Source organism: Narcine bancroftii, chromosome 10 (assembly GCF_036971445.1).
Source record: "Narcine bancroftii isolate sNarBan1 chromosome 10, sNarBan1.hap1, whole genome shotgun sequence".
NCBI classification, from domain to species: domain Eukaryota; kingdom Metazoa; phylum Chordata; class Chondrichthyes; order Torpediniformes; family Narcinidae; genus Narcine; species Narcine bancroftii.
Window position 1 is genome coordinate 86,091,510 of NC_091478.1, and position 19,574 is coordinate 86,111,083.

Genomic DNA, 19,574 nt, shown 5'->3' on the forward strand with positions numbered 1-19,574 from the left:
ACCTCACCTAATATTGCGACTGGGCATTCTCCATCTGGATGGCATTCACATTAACTTCTCCGATTCTTTACATATTTTTCCTGTCTCCCTTTCTTCCCCTTTCCTCTGGCTCCTTTCCTCCAGCTCTCCAGCTTCGCACCTCCCTTCCCTCTTTTAGAGACCAATCCCAGCATCTTGTATCTCTTCTGTCCTCCCATGACCTCAGCCCCTTGGCTGTGGATCTGTGCTTCTTCCCCCTTCCCCTCCCCCCACTGTTTTTTGCTCATACCAGGATGAAGAATGCTGCTTGACCTACTGAATTTCTCCAACAGCTTTGCATCTTAAACATCTCCTGTCCTATCTGAGGAATATTCGGCATTTCCCACATTAGCCTCATTCGTTACCTCAGAACCCATGGAACCAGGGCAGAAGCAAATGATCTTCAATCTACAGGTTTTACTGGAGAAATGGAAAACAAAATTGCAGGTCCTGAAAATAAAAATAGAAGCTGCTGGAATTGGCCTTCAGGCCAGGCAAGGTCTGTGAAAAGTGAAATAGAATCCTTAAGGAAAAAAAATTGAAAACTTTTCATGTGATTCTTTTTATCAGCCTGAAATGTTAACCCTCTTTGTCCACAGTGGCTGTATGACCTGTTGAGTATTTCCATCATTTTTTATTGGTTGAGGAAAAAGGTGAAATGAATGAGACCCCATATATCTGAAATGCAAATTAGTTGATCGGATATATATTTGGCTTTGGTGCTGCTTGTGTAGAGTTTGCACATTCTTTCTGTGACCGCAGTGATTTCTTCTGGGTGTCTGATTATCCCAAACATCTCAAAGATGTGGGGGCCCATTCATGGACTATTATCACAATTTGAATGCATAGGCGGGGGTGCTCTGGGAGTTTCCTGTCCAATGTCTGGGATCCTAGACTCAATTCTTTACATGTTATTTGTGTGATTAGTGGGTGTGGGTTAGTAGAATTAAGGAATTGATGAGAATGTTTGGACAATAATTTATTGGATGTAGGATTAGTAGGAATGGGTGATTTTCAGTCAGTGGGCTGAAGGAACTGTTTCTGTACCACGTCTCTCTATAACTCAAAGAGACCTCCAATTGATGTAATGTTGGGAGAAGAATTTGAGTAGATGCCCTATTTACGGTCAGTACTAAAACTATAATGTAAGAAGTAGTCAGACGAGTGAGTCTAACTGTGAAAATCATGGGTTTAGAGGAGGAAATTTTGTTGCTATGACATCAACAACTTTTAGTCCTTTAGCGGGCAGCAACCTCCTTTGAAGAAGACCGCAGATCCCACCTCACTGACAAAAGGCAAAGGAGGAAAAACCCAACACCCAACCCCAACCAACCAATTTTCCCCTGCAGCCGCTGCAACCGTGTCTGCCTGTCCCGCATCGGACTTGTCAGCCACAAACGAGCCTGCAGCTGACGTGGACTTTTACCCCCTCCATAAATCTTCGTCCACGAAGCCAAGCCAAAGAAAGAAGAATATTGAAAAGTACCATGGCAGGCCAGTAAACGTGACATTTTGTGATTAATTCCTAGAACTTAATTTTCGATTCCTTCTGTGTCACATAAGCTTTTTATCTTTATTTTTTGAACATCTTGCTACATCGAGACCACTTTAGTTTGGGAATTATTCTGTTAGCCTTGTTAAGCAGAAGTGCAATTCCCAGATAACTGATCAATGAAAGGGGCAGACCAGTGGAGAAGCTGAGTGGCCAGGCTTGGTCAACAGCACCTCAGAAAGTGGCCATTGTCCACCATTGGGTTGGCTCACAGCAGGGTGTAAACATCCTCTTTGAAAATATTCCTTGAGCTCCAACTGTTCAGGTTAATAAAAGCTTTTTTCCCCCATCAACTTCAATGAAAATTGAACTCGGAATGCTCAGTATGTGAGATGTTTTATTCCAGCATTCTTCTTCTCATGTCGAGCCTCCGGGGATTTGACGGGCTGCTTTTCCCAGCATTTGCTCAGGTGTTTCCTTCTTGCTCGAGTGTGTGAGGCTTCCTTGGATTTTATTGCAGTTTGTGCTCTGTCTGCATGTGTGCTTATTGCATTCTCAGTAACATTAACAAATGTGAGACGTAGGCCAGCAGATGGTATTGGGTGAGTGGAGGGAGCAGGAATTCAGCTGCTTTTATTCATCTGTCCTCTGCCTCTTCTTGCTCCTCGATCCCATATAGAGAAGCAAACACAGATGAAATGAGATTCTCAGCACCTCTTTCCTTTTTGTGTTTTTTTTTTCATTCCCTCAAAGAATGAATGCACGTCTGAGATCTGACTGAGCCTGAGAGCTATGTTGGACTCGGTGTAAAATGTTTGCTGTTGGAGCTATGTCTAGAAAAAGAAAATAAGAGGGGGAAAAAAAATCTGGAATATGTTCTTTGAGAAAGCAGGCTTAATGGAACAATGCATCTCAGATCTTCTGAGTGACCCATGCTGACCCTTACAATATAAATTTATTTATGGCAACATACAGTACTTTGTTAATTGCAGCCTTACACCTCACATTACCATGGAGATCAAAATACTCCACTATATAAAGACAGGGTTTTCACTGGCTATGTTTTGTAAGAGTGACAGTATTTGAAAGCTGTGTTTGAGATGAATAATTTATTTATCAGTGATCATGTTTGAAAATGCTTTCCCTTTAGAGAGAGGGAGAGAGTTAAATCATGCACATGTTGGAAGTGATTGAAAGGGAAGTAAAGCAGAGACAGGAAGAAATGAGAATCTAGCTAAAATAAGCCATCTCCATGTACTATGTTTTGCTATGTGATCTTGAAACATAAACCATTCTTTGCATTAAAGGTAAAGGTTTCATTATTGTCACACAATACTACATTTAGAATGTAACATGTATGAAATTCTTTAACTTTTGTCTACTGTAAGGCAGACACAGTCGCCACTTTGTCCGGCACCCTCATATAAGTAGAAGTTTGAAAGCAATTTGGATGAAGGTTTAAGCTTTAAAATTAGAGAGAATCATTGCACATCTGTGTCATTTAAATCAAATGCTTTCTAACTGCTTTATCTTCGATAACATTTTGTTCACAGTATGATTCCTATGATTGTAAAAGTGTTTGTTACAAAGCAATGTAATTCCCATTTTTAACGCAAAATTAACCCTTGAAGCAAAGGTAAGCAGAAACCTAAAAGTTGTTGACTTGTATTCTGCCCTAGGGTTGGTTATAAGGTACAGGATGTGTTATTGAGGAGTCATTTGGCTGGGATGTGTAGTGATGGATATTGTGCCTTTCCTCAGTGGTATGCAACAAAAAAAAATCATAGGAATTATTGAATGGAGAAGAACCAGACAACACCAAAGAAAGCTCCATGCCCCCTGATAAATAGGGCCCCTGCTGAGGTGAGGAGAACCTCCAAGGTGAACCCACACAAGACACCGGGACCAGACGACATACCAGGTCGGGTACTGAAGGACTGCACAGACCACTTAATGTAGGCCTTCATGGGCATCTTCAATACCTTACTGTAGCAATCCATCATTCCCACAGGGTTCAAGACAGTAACCATCATCCCAGTACCCAAGGGGGTGACAATAACAGGACTCGATGACTTGCTTTGATCTCCAACATCATGAATTGTTTCAGGTATCTGGTGATGGAACACACCTCCAAGAGATGCTGAACCCATTTCAATTTGCCTATAGAATAAACCATTCCACAGACGATGCTATAGTCTTGTCCCTTCTGGAGATCTATGCCTCATACCACAGGCTGCTTTTCATTGACTTCAACTCTGCGTTTAATATGACCATTTCCCAGAGAGTGGTGCAGAAGCTGTCCTCGCTGGTACTCAACACCCCTATCTACAACTGGATCCTGGACTTCCTAATGGAAAGACCACAGTCTTTCTGGGTTGGTAACAGAATGGTGAGCACCATCATGCTTCGTATTGGTGCACCTCATGGCTGTGTATTCACCCCGCTCCTGTTCATGCTACTGACCCACAACTGCATTGCCAGATTCAGCTCCAATAGTGTCATCACTTGTAGATGAGTCGCACTGCAGATAAGAGGTGGAAAATCTTGTGAAATGCTGTGGGAGTAACAATCTGAGTCTCAATGTGAACAAAACAAAGGAGATGATAGTGGACTTCAGGAGGATTAGGAACAACCACCCTCCACTACATATCTACCACTCTGTAGAAGAGAGAGTAGAGAGCACCAAGTTCCTTGGAGTTCATTTAACTAGTGACCTTTCGTGGACACTCAACATCTCACTTGTCAGGTAGGTTCATCAGTGACTGCACTTCCTGAGAAGATTTAAGCAGGCAAGGCTACTGGCCACCATTATGTTAATCTTCTACATTGAGAGTGTCCTGGCTGGCTGCATCACAGTGTGGTATGGTTGCTGCAGAGAAATGGATCGTAGATCAATCCTCAGGACCCAGCAAGGATCACTGGAGTCTCCCTCCTCACCCCTGCCCCCGTCAACGTGATCTACTGGGATTGTTGTCTGAAGATTGCACACAAAATCATGGAGGACCCCCTTCCACCATCAGAGAAGAGATACAGGAGGATCAGACCCAGCACCAACAGGCTGAGGAACAACTTCTTTCTGTGGATAGTGAGAACGTTGAATGACCAGAGGATTTGCTTACTCTAACCATCCGAAACTCTCATAATCTTGAAGCAATATTTATTTGTTCAGCTGAAATACTTGCCCTGCATATATACTGTCTGTATATGTGTCATGTCTGATTGCATGTCTGCTTTTTTTTTGCACTGAGGATTGGAGAACACTGTTTAATTGGGTTATACTGGTACAATCATGACAGTAAAGTTGATGAATTTAAGCCACACTGATACTGTACTGAGTCACTTATCTCTTCACACACCTCCTGGGTAGGAATTGGAATGGATGCAAAACTTAGATATCTGATATTTTTTAAAAAAAAATGTTTTTAAATTTTTCGCACTATGAACCATATTAACCAAAATACACACAAACATTTCCCTCTTGAATTTACACAGTCATTTTCTCCCCTTTTCCCCCCCTCCCTTCCCTCCCTCCTTCCCACCCACTAAACATTCAACATATACAATATATTAAAGAATGTCATCACACAATGAAAATAAACAAGAAAATTGTGTCATCTACTTTTACACACTGGGTCAGTTCATTTCGTCTTCTCATTCTGTCATTTTAGGGGCTGGAGGTCTGTGGTAGGCCCTCTCTGTTTTGTTCCATGTACGGTTCCCAAATTTGTTCGAATACTGTAACGTAATTTCTTAAATCGTATGTTATTTTTTTCCAATGGAATACATTTATTCATTTCTATGTACCATTGCTGTACTCTCAGGCTCTCTTCTGATTTCTAGGTTGACATTATACATTCTTTTGCTACAGCTAAGGGTATCATAATAAATCTTTTTTTGTGCTTCATCCAAATCAAGGCCAAGTTCTTTACATCTTATATTACTTAGAAGAAAATCTCTGGATTTTTTGGTATGTTGCTTTTTGTGATTTTATTTAATACCTGATTTAGATCTTCCCAAAACTTTTCCACTTTCTCACATGCCCAAATTGCATGTATTGTTGTTCCCGTTTCCTTTTTACAGCGAAAACATCTATCTGATGATGTTGGGTCCCATTTATTTAACTTTTGGGGCGTGGTGTATAGCCTGTGTAACCAATTATATTGTATCATGCATAACCTCATGTTTATTGTATTTCTCATAGTTCTGGAGCATAGCTTTTCCCATTTTTCATTTTTTAATCTTATTTCATCATTCTCTTTCTCTTGCAGTTTGATGTACATGTTTGTTATAAATCTTTTAATTATCATTGTGTCTGTAATCACCTATTCAAAGCTGCTTCCTTCTGGTAACCTCAGCCTGCTTCCCAATTTGTCCTTTAAGTAGGTTTTCAGTTGGTGGTATGCAAACATTGTACCAGAGTTGTACCATATTTGTACTTCATTTGCTCAAAAGATAATAAATTATTTCCCAAAAAACAATTTTCTATTCTTTTGATCCCTTTTCTCTTCCATTCTCTAAAGGAAAGGTTATCTATTGTGAAAGGGATTAGTTGATTTTGCGTCAATAATAATTTTGGAAGTTGGTAATTTGTTTTTTTCTTTTCTACGTGAATCTTCTTCCAAATGTTGAGCAGATGGTTCAGTACTGGTGAACTCCTATGTTGCACCGGCTTTTCATCCCACTTATATAGTACCTTCTCCCCTATTTATCTAGCTCTAATCTGGTTTTGCCCTTGTTTGATAAAAATCTGATAGATATCTTAATTGTGCTGCTGTATAATAATTTTTAAAGTTTGGTAGCTGTAAGCCCCCTTGTTTGTACCATTCTGTTAATTTATCTAGCGCTATCCTCGGTTTCCCCCCTATCCATAAGAATTTCCTTATTATTTTCTTTAGCTCATTGAAGAATTTCTCTGTTAAGGGAATTGGTAACGATTGAAATAGGTATTGTATCCTTGGGAAGATATTCATTTTAATGCAATCTACCCTTCCTATCAGTGTTAGCGGTAAATCTTTCCAATGTTCTAAGTCATCTTGTAATTTCTTCATTAATGGCTGATAATTTAATTTGTATAGATGGCCTAGATTATTATCTAGTCGAATACCTAGGTATTGGATTGCTTGTGTTTGTCAGTTAAATGGTGATTCTTTCTTAAACTTTGTGAAATCCGCATTATTCACTGGCATCACTTCACTTTTATTCGTGTTGATCTTGTAACCCGATACTTCTCCATATTCCTTCAATTTCTTATGTATTTCTTTTATTGATAATTCTAGTTCTGTTAAGTATACTATGATGTCATCTGCAAATAGGCTGATTTTATATTCCTTATCTTTTATTTTCTGTTCTTATCAGTTCTGCCAAGGGTTCTATAGCAAAGCGAACAGTGAGGGAGATAGTGGACATCCCTGCCTAGTTGACCTGCTTAATTTAAATTGGTTTGATAAATATCCATTTACTGTCACCTTCGCCAATGGTCCCTTATATAATGCTTTAATCCAGTTAATATATTTCTCTGATAGGTTGAACCTCTGTAGTACTTTGAATAAATAATTCCATTCTACTCTGTCAAAGGCTTTCACTGTGTCTAAAGCAACCACCACTGTTGGTGTCTTATTTCCTTGTACTGCATGGATTAAGTTAATGAACTTACAGATATTGTCCGTTGTTCATCTTTTCTTAATAAATCCAGTTTGATTTAGTTTTACTATTTTTGGTACACAGTCAGCCAATCTGTTTGCTAATAGTTTAGCTATTATCTTATAATCTGAGTTAAGTAGAGATATTGGTCTATACAATACTGGTGTTAGTGGATCTTTCCCCATCTTTGGTATTACTGTAATTAGTACTGTTTTACATGAATCTGGCATGTTTTGTGTTTCTTCAATCTGGTTCATTACTTCCAGGAGAGGAGGAATTAATAAGTCTTTAAATGTTTTATAGAATTGCGAGTCCATCCTCTTCGGCGTTTTATTGTACGGTAGCTTTTTTAATATATCCTGTATTTCCTCTATTTCAAATGGTTTTATCAATTTGTTTTGCTCCTCTTCTTGCAATATTGGTAGTTCAATTTTAGCTAGAAACTCATCTATTTTGTCTTCTTTCCCTTCGTTCTCAGTTCGATATAATTGCTCGTAGAATTCCTTGAAGTTTTCATTGATCTCTGTTGGGTTATATGTAATTTGTTTGTCCTTTTTCCTTGATGCCAGTACCGTTCTTTTAGTTTGTTCTGTTTTAAGCTGCCAAGCTAGCATTTTGTGCATTTTTTCTCCTAGCTCATGATACTTCTGCTTTGTCTTCATTATGTTCTTCTCCACCTTGTACGTTTGTAGTGTTTCGTATTTTATTTTTTTGTCCGCCAATTCTCTTTTTGTTGTATCTTCCCTTGTTGCTAGTTCTTTTCTGTACTTACTATTTCCCTTTCCAGCTGTTCTATTTCCCGATTGTAGTCCTTCTTCATCTTAGTTACATAACTTATTATCTGCCCTCTGATGAAAGCTTTCATTGCAGTAATATAAATTTATCTTTCACTGATTCCATATTTATTTCAAAGTACATTTTAATTTGGTGCTCAATTAATTCTCTAAAATCCTGTCTTTTAAGTAGCATGGAGTTTAATCTCCATCTATATGTTCTTGGTGGGATGTCCTCCTGTTCTATTGCTAATAACAGGGGTGAGTGATCAGATAACAATCTAGCTTTATATTCTGTTTTCCTAACTCTCCCTTGGGTATGCGCTGACAACAGGAACAGGTCAATCCTTGAGTATGTTTTATGTCTACTCGAATAATACGAGTATTCCTTCTCCTTTGGGTGTTATCTCCTCCATATATCCATCAGTTGCATTTCCTGCATCGATTTAACCATAAATTTGGCTACTTTGTTCTTTCTGCTAGTCTTTTGTCCAGTTTTATCCATCTTTGAGTCCAAATTAAGGTTAAAGTCCCCTCCTATATGTATATTCTACAATCTTCAAAAAGATAACTTGAATAAACTTTTGATCCTCTTCATTAGGTGCATATACATTGAGCAAATTCCAAAATTCTGAATATATCTGACACTTTATCATTACATACCTCCCTGCTGGATCTATTATTTCCTCCTCTATTTTGATTGGTACATTTTTATTGATTAATATAGCTACTCCTCTGGCTTTTGAATTATATGATGCTGCCGTTACGTGTCCTACCCAGTCTCTCCTTAATTTATTATGTTCCACTTCAGTTAGATATGTTTCCTGCACGAATGCTGTATCAACTTTTTCTTTTTTCAGTAAATTTAATAGCCTCTTCCTTTTGATTTGGTTATGTATTCCATTAATATTTATAGTCATAGATATCTGATGCTTTGAAGGAATAATTGATCTACTGCCATTTGAACCCATTTCAGCATCAGTAAAATAAATCATTATTGTGCATATATGGGCTTTTCTAATTAATAATACAGCACTCACAGGCAAAGTTGCATAAATAGTGACGATATTTTGGTAAATCAGGTTCGCTTTTTTTCTAACTTCTTTATCTTTATTTCATTCTTTTTTAATTTTGGGATTATTTGGGGGAGGGGGCTGATGGGGTTTATTTGGGTATAGTTTGTAGCATGTATAATTGAATATAGAATTAAGATTTTCTGTATTTGGATACTAATACATGTTTGTAAATTTAAAATAAATTATAAAAAATAAACAGGACTTTATATTCTCAAGAATGTCCACTCCAGGGAATGATTACACTGGGCAACAATAAAAAAAAAAGTTTCCTTCCTCACAAAAAAACATCAGGGATTTTGATTGACAACTTCAAAGATAATTTCAGGTTTTCTGTATCCCGTAGGAAGTTGGAGAAACATTAAATTAACCATTATTGAATTTAGCATGTTTATTCGCATAATTATGCTGACTCATTGCATTGGTTGAACTGAAATAAAAATGTTTTGCTGTTGATTTTTGTTTGTACTCCGCATCTGATGCCTCTCACCTGATACTGCTTTACCTTTTGTCACAATGCCCTGGTGAAACCTTTCACCACGTTCGTCACTGACTGCACCAAGATCAGGAGGGAAGAAGTCCAAGTCCGAATGCAGAAAATTAATTTTCAATGATGTATTGCACTTCATGGCTTTGTCTGCTTGAAGTAGAACTAAAATATGGCAGGAAATTTAAAATAAAAAAAAAGGTTGTATCTAAAAATAAAAACAGTGGAATATTTTAGTTTGATTTTTGTGATCAGTAGCACAAAATGCATAAAATACACCCAAAGGTGTTCAGAAAACAAAGTCTTCGTTGTCCAGTGTGATCTGAGGATGCCAAGATTTTAATGATCTTGCAAAAGATGTATCAAGTTGCTGGTGGTGAGGAGCCAATTGCCTTTCTTGTCAGAGCCTCCTTGTTTTCTTCTCCAATGTTAAACCCTATCTAATCAGTTAAATGTCTTGTGTTGAAGTGCTCAACAATATTTGGGTATCTTTGATGTTTTCTTGGCTTTTGTGACACCCTTTTTCATCACCTGCACTGAGGCTCGAGAGAAAAAACAATTGCTGTATTACTTACTTCTGTTACATCGTGATTCCAAATCTTTTGACTCTTCAGTTCCCAAACTAGAGAATGGAAAGTGAATCAAACTGCTGGAGCCATCTGAAATTGCTGCCAGCAGTTTGTTTCTTTTCCCTTATAGATGGAAAATGCTGCATGAATGCTGTAGCAATGACCGCAAAGTTCAAATCAGCTTTTTCTGAATTTGACTCCAATACTTCTCATTCCTTTTCTGTGGAATGGGAACACTAACGGGGCCCAGGTTAAATAGATTTGTATTACAAATCTTTGCAGATGTTTTATTTGACTGAAGCTGGTCAATATCTATAAATTATACTTGCTGTTGCAGTCTGGTTGATTTGTTAGTTTTTATACACATTTGAAAGACCAGATTTGCTGCTTTGTTTGGGAGGATTTGTAGAAGACTGTTGGACTCAGTTTAGCAGATTTAAAGGCAGATTATTCTCCCTGGAGAAATCATGATCATCTATGACCACAAAGAAAAATGTTATTGTGGTTCCCCTTCTCAGCCTATTGATTTAACTGAACCCTATCTTCGAACTGCATGCCAAAATTTGGATGGTGTGATAGCCTCGTAGTTCCACCAGCGTTGTCTCCGCTCCATCCTCAACATCCATTGGAGCGCTTTCATCCCTAACGTCGAAGTACTCGAGATGGCAGAGGTCGACAGCATCGAGTCCACGCTGCTGAAGATCCAGCTGCGCTGGGTGGGTCACGTCTCCAGAATGGAGGACCATCGCCTTCCCAAGATCGTGTTATATGGCGAGCTCTCCACTGGCCACCGTGACAGAGGTGCACCAAAGAAAAGGTACAAGGACTGCCTAAAGAAATCTCTTGGTGCCTGCCACATTGACCACCGCCAGTGGGCTGATAACGCCTCACACCGTGCATCTTGGCGCCTCACAGTTTGGCGGGCAGCAACCTCCTTTGAAGAAGACCGCAGAGCCCACCTCACTAACAAAAGGCAAAGGAGGAAAAACCCAACACCCAACCCCAACCAACCAATTTTCCCTTGCAACCGCTGCAATCGTGTCTGCCTGTCCCGCATCGGACTTGTCAGCCACAAACGAGCCTGCAGCTGACGTGGACTTTTTACCCCCTCCATAAATCTTCGTCCGTGAAGCCAAGCCAAAGAATTACAGCACCAGTGACCCGGGTTTGAATCTGACACTGTTAGGAGTTTGGATTTTTTTTCTGCGTCGACGTGGGTTTCCTCCCGGTGCTCCGTTTTTCTCCCATGTTCCAAAGATATCCTATTTAGTAGGTTAATTAGTCATCTGTGTGTAATTGGGTGGCATGGACCTGAAAGACCTGTTACTATGTTATAGCTCTATTTAAAAAAAAAATTAATTGAATTTAACTATCCTTGGTTCCAGGTGTTCATGAGTGCTCCTGTTCCAGGGCTCTCACTGAGCAAATACCAAAAGAAAAAAGTAGGAGGCTGGTATAGCTATTCTCCTGCCTAAGAACATTAGGTCTCACTCTATATTGATTCCAAGAATAGCTCAGGTTAACATAATGAAGACAAATTTATCCTTCTCCACCTTCTTACCTTGTCAATACCTGGTAACCTGGTGATTGGGGCTGCACAGTAGCACTGCCTGCAGATCTGCAGCTCTGCACTACAAGAGCTGCATGTTCAATCCTGAGCTCAGGTCTTGTTTGCATAGAATGTGCACATTCTCTCTTCAATCTCCTACATCCCCGGCTACTGTAAATTGTCCTCAGTCTGTTGGTGAGGGATAGAATCTGGCAGCAGGGTTAAGTAAGGAATGGGAGCTAATGAAAATCTAAGGAGAATGAAGAAAGAGTTTTATAATGGATTATTGCAAATAGGAAGTTGATGGTAGGAAAGGACCTGTCTCTGTGCAGTAACTCTTTCACCGTGTGATTGATTGGTGAAGGATACTCTGCTCTGATAATTTCAACTACCTTTGCTTCATCCACTAGATGGAGACCATGAGTTGATGATTCCAGTCTCAAACTCGTAGGGGGGGGGGGGGTGAATTGTAGCTGCAAATGACTGGAATTGAAAGCAGATGAAGGGTTAAATGTACAAGAATTAACAGAGTCTTAGTCTCTGATGTTGGTCCTCTGAATTTATTCTGAGTTTGAATTGTTGCCAGAGATAAATTGCTAAACGCTGATGAAGTCGCAGGCTAACAGGAGTGTGATGTTTTTCAGCTTCTTGCACTGCCAATAAATCAAATGTGAAAACATAGGGACATTGGACAGATACTCTTGAGTTGACAGTCAAACTTAGCAATAATTATTTCACTCATAGGGTTTTCTCACAGATTGTTGGGAGATTTTTTTTCTGGCAAACTAAAGAACATTGCATTAGAATTTGAGTAACTTCTTAAAAATGCTCCTGTTTCATTTCCAAATCTTGAAGGCTCCAATTTAAGTGGACATTATAACTCTTCATAGCACACAGCAGTGGGAACATGATGAACAACAGCAAGGGGATCAGGAACTGCAGCAAGCTTATCTTCAGCAATCTCTACAGAGGAAAGGGATTTGTCAAAGAGGGCCAGCTTGTGAGAGGCCATTCCAGCAGGTTGGTTACACAGGCAGAGGCTGTGTGTCCCGACTTTGACAGAGCCAGAACTTCTACTGCATCTCTGATTACTGTCACTCTCATTCCATGCTGCTGGCAATGAGCTCCAGATTTGGGTAACAATGAATAGCCATGGCTGTGTGTCATGTATCCTGTTTAAATTAAGTTATCATAGTGAAATATACCCTCATGTGGTCCTTGAGTGGCTTCTGTCACCAAAGAAGGGGACATCATTGTGGAAAACTTGCACTGCTAGCAGATTTGCTGCCTCAGAGCTTCAGGGACGTTCAATCCTGACCCAAGAAGAGGTCACTATGGGGTTTGCATGTTCTCTCTTGCATGCCTTCCTCCCCCGATGTTCTGGTTGCATTCTTAAGGTGTGAGGTTGATGGCATAATAGGCCACTGTAAATTGTCCCTTGTGTGCGAGTAGTTGAATCATATTGGGAGAGTGGATGAGAATATGGGGAGAATAAAATTATGGGATGAATGTAAGATTGAGTGGTTAACTGGCATGGACTCGTTGGGCTGAAGGGCTTGTCTGTGGTCTATCTCTCTGGCATGGACTCGTTGGGCTGAAGGGCTTGTGTCTGTGGTGTATCTCTCTGGCATGGACTCATTGGGCTGAAGGGGTTGTCTGTGGTGTATCTCTCTGGCATGGACTCGTTGGGCTGAAGGGCTTGTCTGTGGTGTATCTCTCTCTTTGACCATCATGAACAAATGCTCCACCTTCATTCATCAACATATAACGTTATTTTCACTCATAGAACACTACAGCACAGAACAGGCCCTTCAGCTCTCAATGTTGTGCTGACCCACATATCCCTAAAAAAAGTGCTAAACCTACCCTACACCGTAACCCTCAATTTTTCCTCCATCCATATGGATGTTTTTATGAAGGGAAAAAAATGCATTTTTATAGATAAGCCCCAAAAGGCTGCTGCAGCATTGCTTTTGTGAAGAGCGGCACTTCGTTGTGTCCTCTGGAGCTGTTGGAGGCCATAGCACCACCTGGCATACATACACAATGAGCAATGGCCCTCTTCTTTACCCATAATCTCCCACACAGCTGGAACCGCTCTGGGAAATCCAGAATGGTTCCAGCTGCGTGGGGGATTATGGGTAATGAAGGCGGTCATTAATTATTCTACCTGGTGCTGCCCCCCCTCTGGCACTGAGGGACTTCAACCTCCAGCACTTATGCGACATCATCAGCCCACCCCTAGCCAGCCACTTGCAGCTGTAATAGATTTTTTTGGAGCGAGGCAGAGTACTCCGCTCCACATGTGCAACCAACCTGAGGAAAGATCAGATTTGGTGTCTTGGAGCTGCATGTGGAGGATTTATGGAGGTAGGTTCAGCGATGTGAGGGCAGAGAATATCCACCTTTACAGTTGCAATTTTTTTCTCTACAAAAGGGCCTTAAGAGTCTCTTAAATGCCTCATGTTTCAGCCTCCACCACAATACCAGGCAAAGCATTCCATGCACCCACAACTTGCCCCTGATGCCTCCCCTAAACCTTCCTTCCCTAACTTTGTGTATATGTCCTTTGGTGTTTACCATTCCTGCTCTGGGGAAACTGGCTCATTAATGAACTCATTAATGTTCATTTCCTTTCTTGTTGAAGACATTTTAAAAATAATTATTTTTCTGGCATTGTTGGCAAAGACTGAATTTATTGTACATCCCTAATTGCCCTTGTGGGGTTGGTGGTGAATTGTCTTCCTGAAATGCTGAAGTTCTTCTGATGAAGGTACTGTTACTCCTGCTGTGAGGTCAGGGATTTAGACCCAGAGTCCAAATAATATTCCATAGTGTCTGCTCCCCTGTGTGTAGGTCGGTGGTAGTCCATTGTGTCCGCTTCCCTGTGTGTAGGTCGGTGGTAGTCCATTTTGTCCGCTTCCCTGTGTGTAGGTCGGTGGTAGTCCATTGTGTCCGCTTCCCTGTGTGTAGGTCGGTGGTAGTCCATTGTGTCTGCTTCCCTGTGTGTAGGTCGGTAGTAGACCATTGTGTCTGCTTCCCTGTGTGTAGGTCGGTAGTAGTCCATTGCGTCTGCTTCCCTGTGTGTAGGTCAGTGGTAGTCCATTGTGTCTGTTTCCCTGTGTGTAGGTCGGTGGTAGTCCATTGTGTCTGCTTCCCTGTGTGTAGGTCGGTGGTAGTCCATTGTGTCTGCTTCCCTGTGTGTAGGTCGGTGGTAGTCCATTGTGTCTGCTTCCCTGTGTGTAGGTCGGTGGTAGTCCATTGTGTCCACTTCCCTGTGTGTAGGTCAGTGGTAGTTCATTGTGTCCGCTTCCCTGTGTGTAGGTCGGTGGTAGTCCATTGTGTCTGCTTCCCTGTGTGTAAAATCTCCTCTCATTTTTTTGAATTCTAGTGAGTACGTTCTCAAACAACTCAATCTCTCCTCATAGGTTAACCCTTCACTTCCTTTATGGTTATATGGGGAGAGCTAATCTCTTGCGTGTAGATCACAGATGTTTCAAACCCAGATTGTGTTATGGTGAGGATGTAATTGAATAAAACCGGGCAAAGCTTAATGTAATTGAGGATATTAAGCGATGTAAGTTCCACCATTATGCAACAGAAAGGCACAATGGATTTTGAAGTTTTATGGATCTCAGATAACTCTTTGACTGATATCTTCCACTGAAAGGTTTTCTATGAATCATTCTTTATTTTGCCATGTTGTCACTAGTCATCTGATAGACATAAGGAAGGTGAGGAAACCTATTGTCTTTGAGCTGGGGAGATGACTTCTACTGATGAATCCCTTCAAAGCCCTGGACAATAAAGCAAACAAGGACAGAAATATTTTTCACTGTAGCACCCTGACTTTGATTTTTCATAAATAATCTGGCAAAAAATGATATTTTCAGCTTTCATGCTCTTTCTTATTTATTCCAAAATTTTTGGGGAAAAAAAATCAATGGCTCAAAGTTGCTGGGAACTGTTGGAATTTTCTGCTGAAAACCTGTAAAGATCTGTCCATACTGTATACTCAAGGCTTTGGGGTGCCAGACTGGCAGATCTTACTGATCATTTCCACTCGTATATCAAAAGATTTTGTGTTCACCTTTTTGTAAAATTTACACAGTGGGACAATAAACATTTCACAGATAATTTGGGAAATGGGGCCCCTGCAGGTTTAAAGAAAGTACCGGTACAGGGGCTTCATGAATGTAGTGTGAGGACGTGAAGCACAGAGCCAGATGCCAAATCATCAGGAGGTCTGAGCAATTGGATGGCAAATTATGTGAATTTTTTTTCCTATCACCATTTGAGATTCCTTTGTGAATTTATATTTTCTGAATTTGCAGAATTAGTTTCTTGATTTTCCCCATTCCCCACCCTGCCCCCGCCCTCAAATGTGTACCAATAATGGAGAGTGAATTTGCTGCATTTCCTCAGTGTTCCACTGGGAAATATCTCCGAACATTGTAGGAACAGCAGGTCCATTCAGAAGGGGGACGGACTAGAGAATGAGTATATTTCTGTTTTTGAATGAACTGAGTTTGGGTTAACACAATGAATTTGTTTACAATGTGCTTTATCTTAAATTGTTTGTATAATTTCTGGTACTTTAATTATTTAAATTTTAAATGTAAATTTAGACAAAAGCATGGTAACAGCCCTTGCTACCCAATCACACCCAAATGACTTTCAACCCCTGGTATGTTTTGGAGGCTGGGAGGAATCCGGAGCCCCCAAGAAAAATCCATGGAGACGCAGGGAGAAGTACAAACTCCTGTGATTCAATGAGTTAATATGCTTATAAAAGAGATTAGAATTGGGTTAGCTGTTAGGTTGCATACATTTTACAGGCAAAACAATGCCTTGCAAAGTCCAAGGGCAGGTGCAAACAGAAGGTTCTGGGGTTTAGCAACATTTGCAAGCACACCCCAGAAACTGAAAGATTTGCAGAGAGTTGGGGCCATGTGTTTTTTGTAAAGCCTGGAAATTGCAGCATTTGCAAACTGAAGCCAAAAAAATAACAGTGCCTGGAACATCAGGAGGGGAGCGGCAGAGAAGGAGTTGGCAGAGGGAAGTCTGAGAAAGGCTAGACAGAAGAGGTTCCTTTTCCAAGACTGGGCAGAGTTTAATATGGTTGCCTGAGTGTACTCTCTGTGGAAATCAGGAGTGGTGGCTAGTCTTCTCAGTGTGGCGAAGAGGAGAAGATCTCTGTGAGAACCTGGAAAGAAGAAGTTTCCTCTGGAAGACACTCCTGTTTGGGTGTCCAACAAGCAACAACTGTCTCTCTGCAACCTATCACAACTTTCCTGCCTGGTAATTCTAAGTCAAGTACTGGTGTTGCCTTGAATGTAATGACTGATTCTGTGCACAGGATTGAAGATTACTGTAAACTATTGGCCAGGAAAAAAGGACTTTATTGAAAATACAGTACACACACTTGCACTTGGATTAGGTTTGGGGGAGGGATTGTGTAAATAACTTAGTGTTGATAAGTTAAGAGAATTAAACTAATTTTGTTTAAGAAACCATTGCTTTGGTGTATTTCTATTGCTGCTGTTATATAAGCTTCACTGATTGTAATACTCCTTACAGACAGGGTGAGATTCTAATCCTGGGCAAATCACTGGTGCTGTAACAGCATTGTGCAAGTTGCTACACTACCATGCTGGGATTGGTGTTTGTTGTGTATTAAATATTTTTGAATCACTGGAGACATAGCTGAGCTAGCTGACTGGAGTTTTTTTTTTGCAGTTTCAGGGCAGAACTCGCTTTGGTATTGCACCTTGTGGTGCGCTGTTAGACAGAATCAGACACACACAAGGTAAAGACTGAACAGGCTTTAATCCACAAAAACTTCCACAGAGTCAGGCTGGCTGTGTCTGCAGCAACTCAGTGTGAGGCCTCGGGAGGCCAGCACAGGCTTGTATCCCGGAGGGTGATTGACACCTGACCGGGTGGGGCTTGACTCATTCAGGCCGACTGATTGGCAGCCGACCAGGTGTTGTCCTGTCCCCTTACACTTCTGCAGGTACAGAGGTTGCCCCCTGCAGTAGGCTAGTGGTGTACCACCACACACCTCACAAGGGTTCCCAACACACAGAACGTTGCACTTTGGATCAAGATGACTCCATTTAAGTCTCAGATTCACTTGGATTTTCCAGAACTCACCACTTCAATGACAGTTTCAATTATTGCATATTCTGACTGATTTTTAATGATTTTTAAAAAGTAGTTTGCGTGGACCTCTTCTCATCCCTTAAACACTTCAGGGAAAATCTTGCAAGGCCCAAGATGACTGTCCAGTTCAAATATCCATTGTCAAACATGTTCTCTCCACTGATGCCCTATTTATATGTAGAAATTGTACGTGATCCCCGATGATGTGCAGTTGTTTCTGAAGTAATTTCATCCACGCTTGGTGATCTTTAACTTTGTGCCTCTTGCAAAATATTTGAAAGGGGTGTCAGTAAAAAGTATTGAATGCATTTGTCCTACAACTGAGGGTCCCACCAACATAAAGACTAGTGTTCACCTCATCTGGTTCACCAGAAGCACCATCAATTGGACATTGTAAAATTTATGGAGCAATTTTCCTGCTCTACTGTTGAAGATCTGTGCAACAAGGTTAGAAGTCCTGCGAATAAGGCTGACAGCTACCCATCAATGTGAAGGTGTTGATGATGGAGAAGCACGAAACAAAACATTGTACAAAATTTCAAACAATTTGATTTTTTTCTACACTTTGTCGTTCATAAGCAGTCTAAATATGTATATATTTTCCCTGAGACAAAAGATGGGAAACAATTTCAATCCTAATACAGAGTAGGTAAGTCTCACAAAAACCAGGCCTGAATAATTAATACCGTTGCCAGTTGTTGACTCGATGGAAGTTTGACTTTGATATGCCCTATTTATCTCTGGACAGAATCAGTGGAATTTCTTTTACTTACATGTTTCCAAATTCTAGCCAAGTGTCATTTGCAATCTGTCATTTGATTTTAATCAATTAATTAGTTGAGGTAACTTTTGTGTCATCAGTCAGTTAATTTCCAGTTCAACAGCCCCTAAGCCCTGGGCAATTACTTGCCCTGCTTCATTAACTGGAAGTGGAACTACATGACATCCTTCCTGCTTTAGCATACAAATGATCTTAAACTTATCTGCAGAATATTCAGTCTACCTTGGGTAAAGTTCACCATGACTCCAGCTTCTTTACCATTGTAGACTGCCAATACAAATCTCTCTAAATATCCCATAGATCTCAGCCTTCATGTATTTGACACTGTTCTTTACTGAATATACTTGTTATTGTAATGAAAAAATTATATCTTAATTTATCTGTGACAGAAATGGTCTGAATGCTATCCTGTGAAAATATTCCTTTACTTGATTATTGTTGTTTTTTTTTAACTTAAACACTTTCCCTAAATTTTAATCAGTGAAGGTTTATTTCCAATGTCATATCGTGTAAGATGCTAATACTTTGATCTTGATTTACCAGCTTTGGGTAGAAAACTGCTGTATTAAACAATTTTTTTTGCCGACTGTGTGGATCAGATATAGTTCACTTTAATGGCTGGACTTCATTTAAGCACAGCAAACAATCTATTCTGAACGGGAAGCAAAGTGAATGAATTTTTAAATCTAATTTCCCACTTGACTCCAGACAACTTCCTCTTCACACATTGTTTTATTTAAACACAAAATAAACTGTTTTAAGTTATCAAAACAGCTTCAATATGAAATTCTATCATATTCTGATTACTTTCTCCATGACTTGGAGATTATTAATTAATTTTCGTGCATTACACAAAACTAGATGTAAAATAGCAGTTGGTTTGTTCCAAGAAGTTTTTCATCCTCCAATTTTTTGTTTTCAGTTTCATTTGCAGTTCTTTCCTCCTGCTCTTTCTAAACCACCTGGGATATTTGATTTCTGACCTTGGTCACCATGCGACCATATCTCTGGAATGGTAGTTAGATCA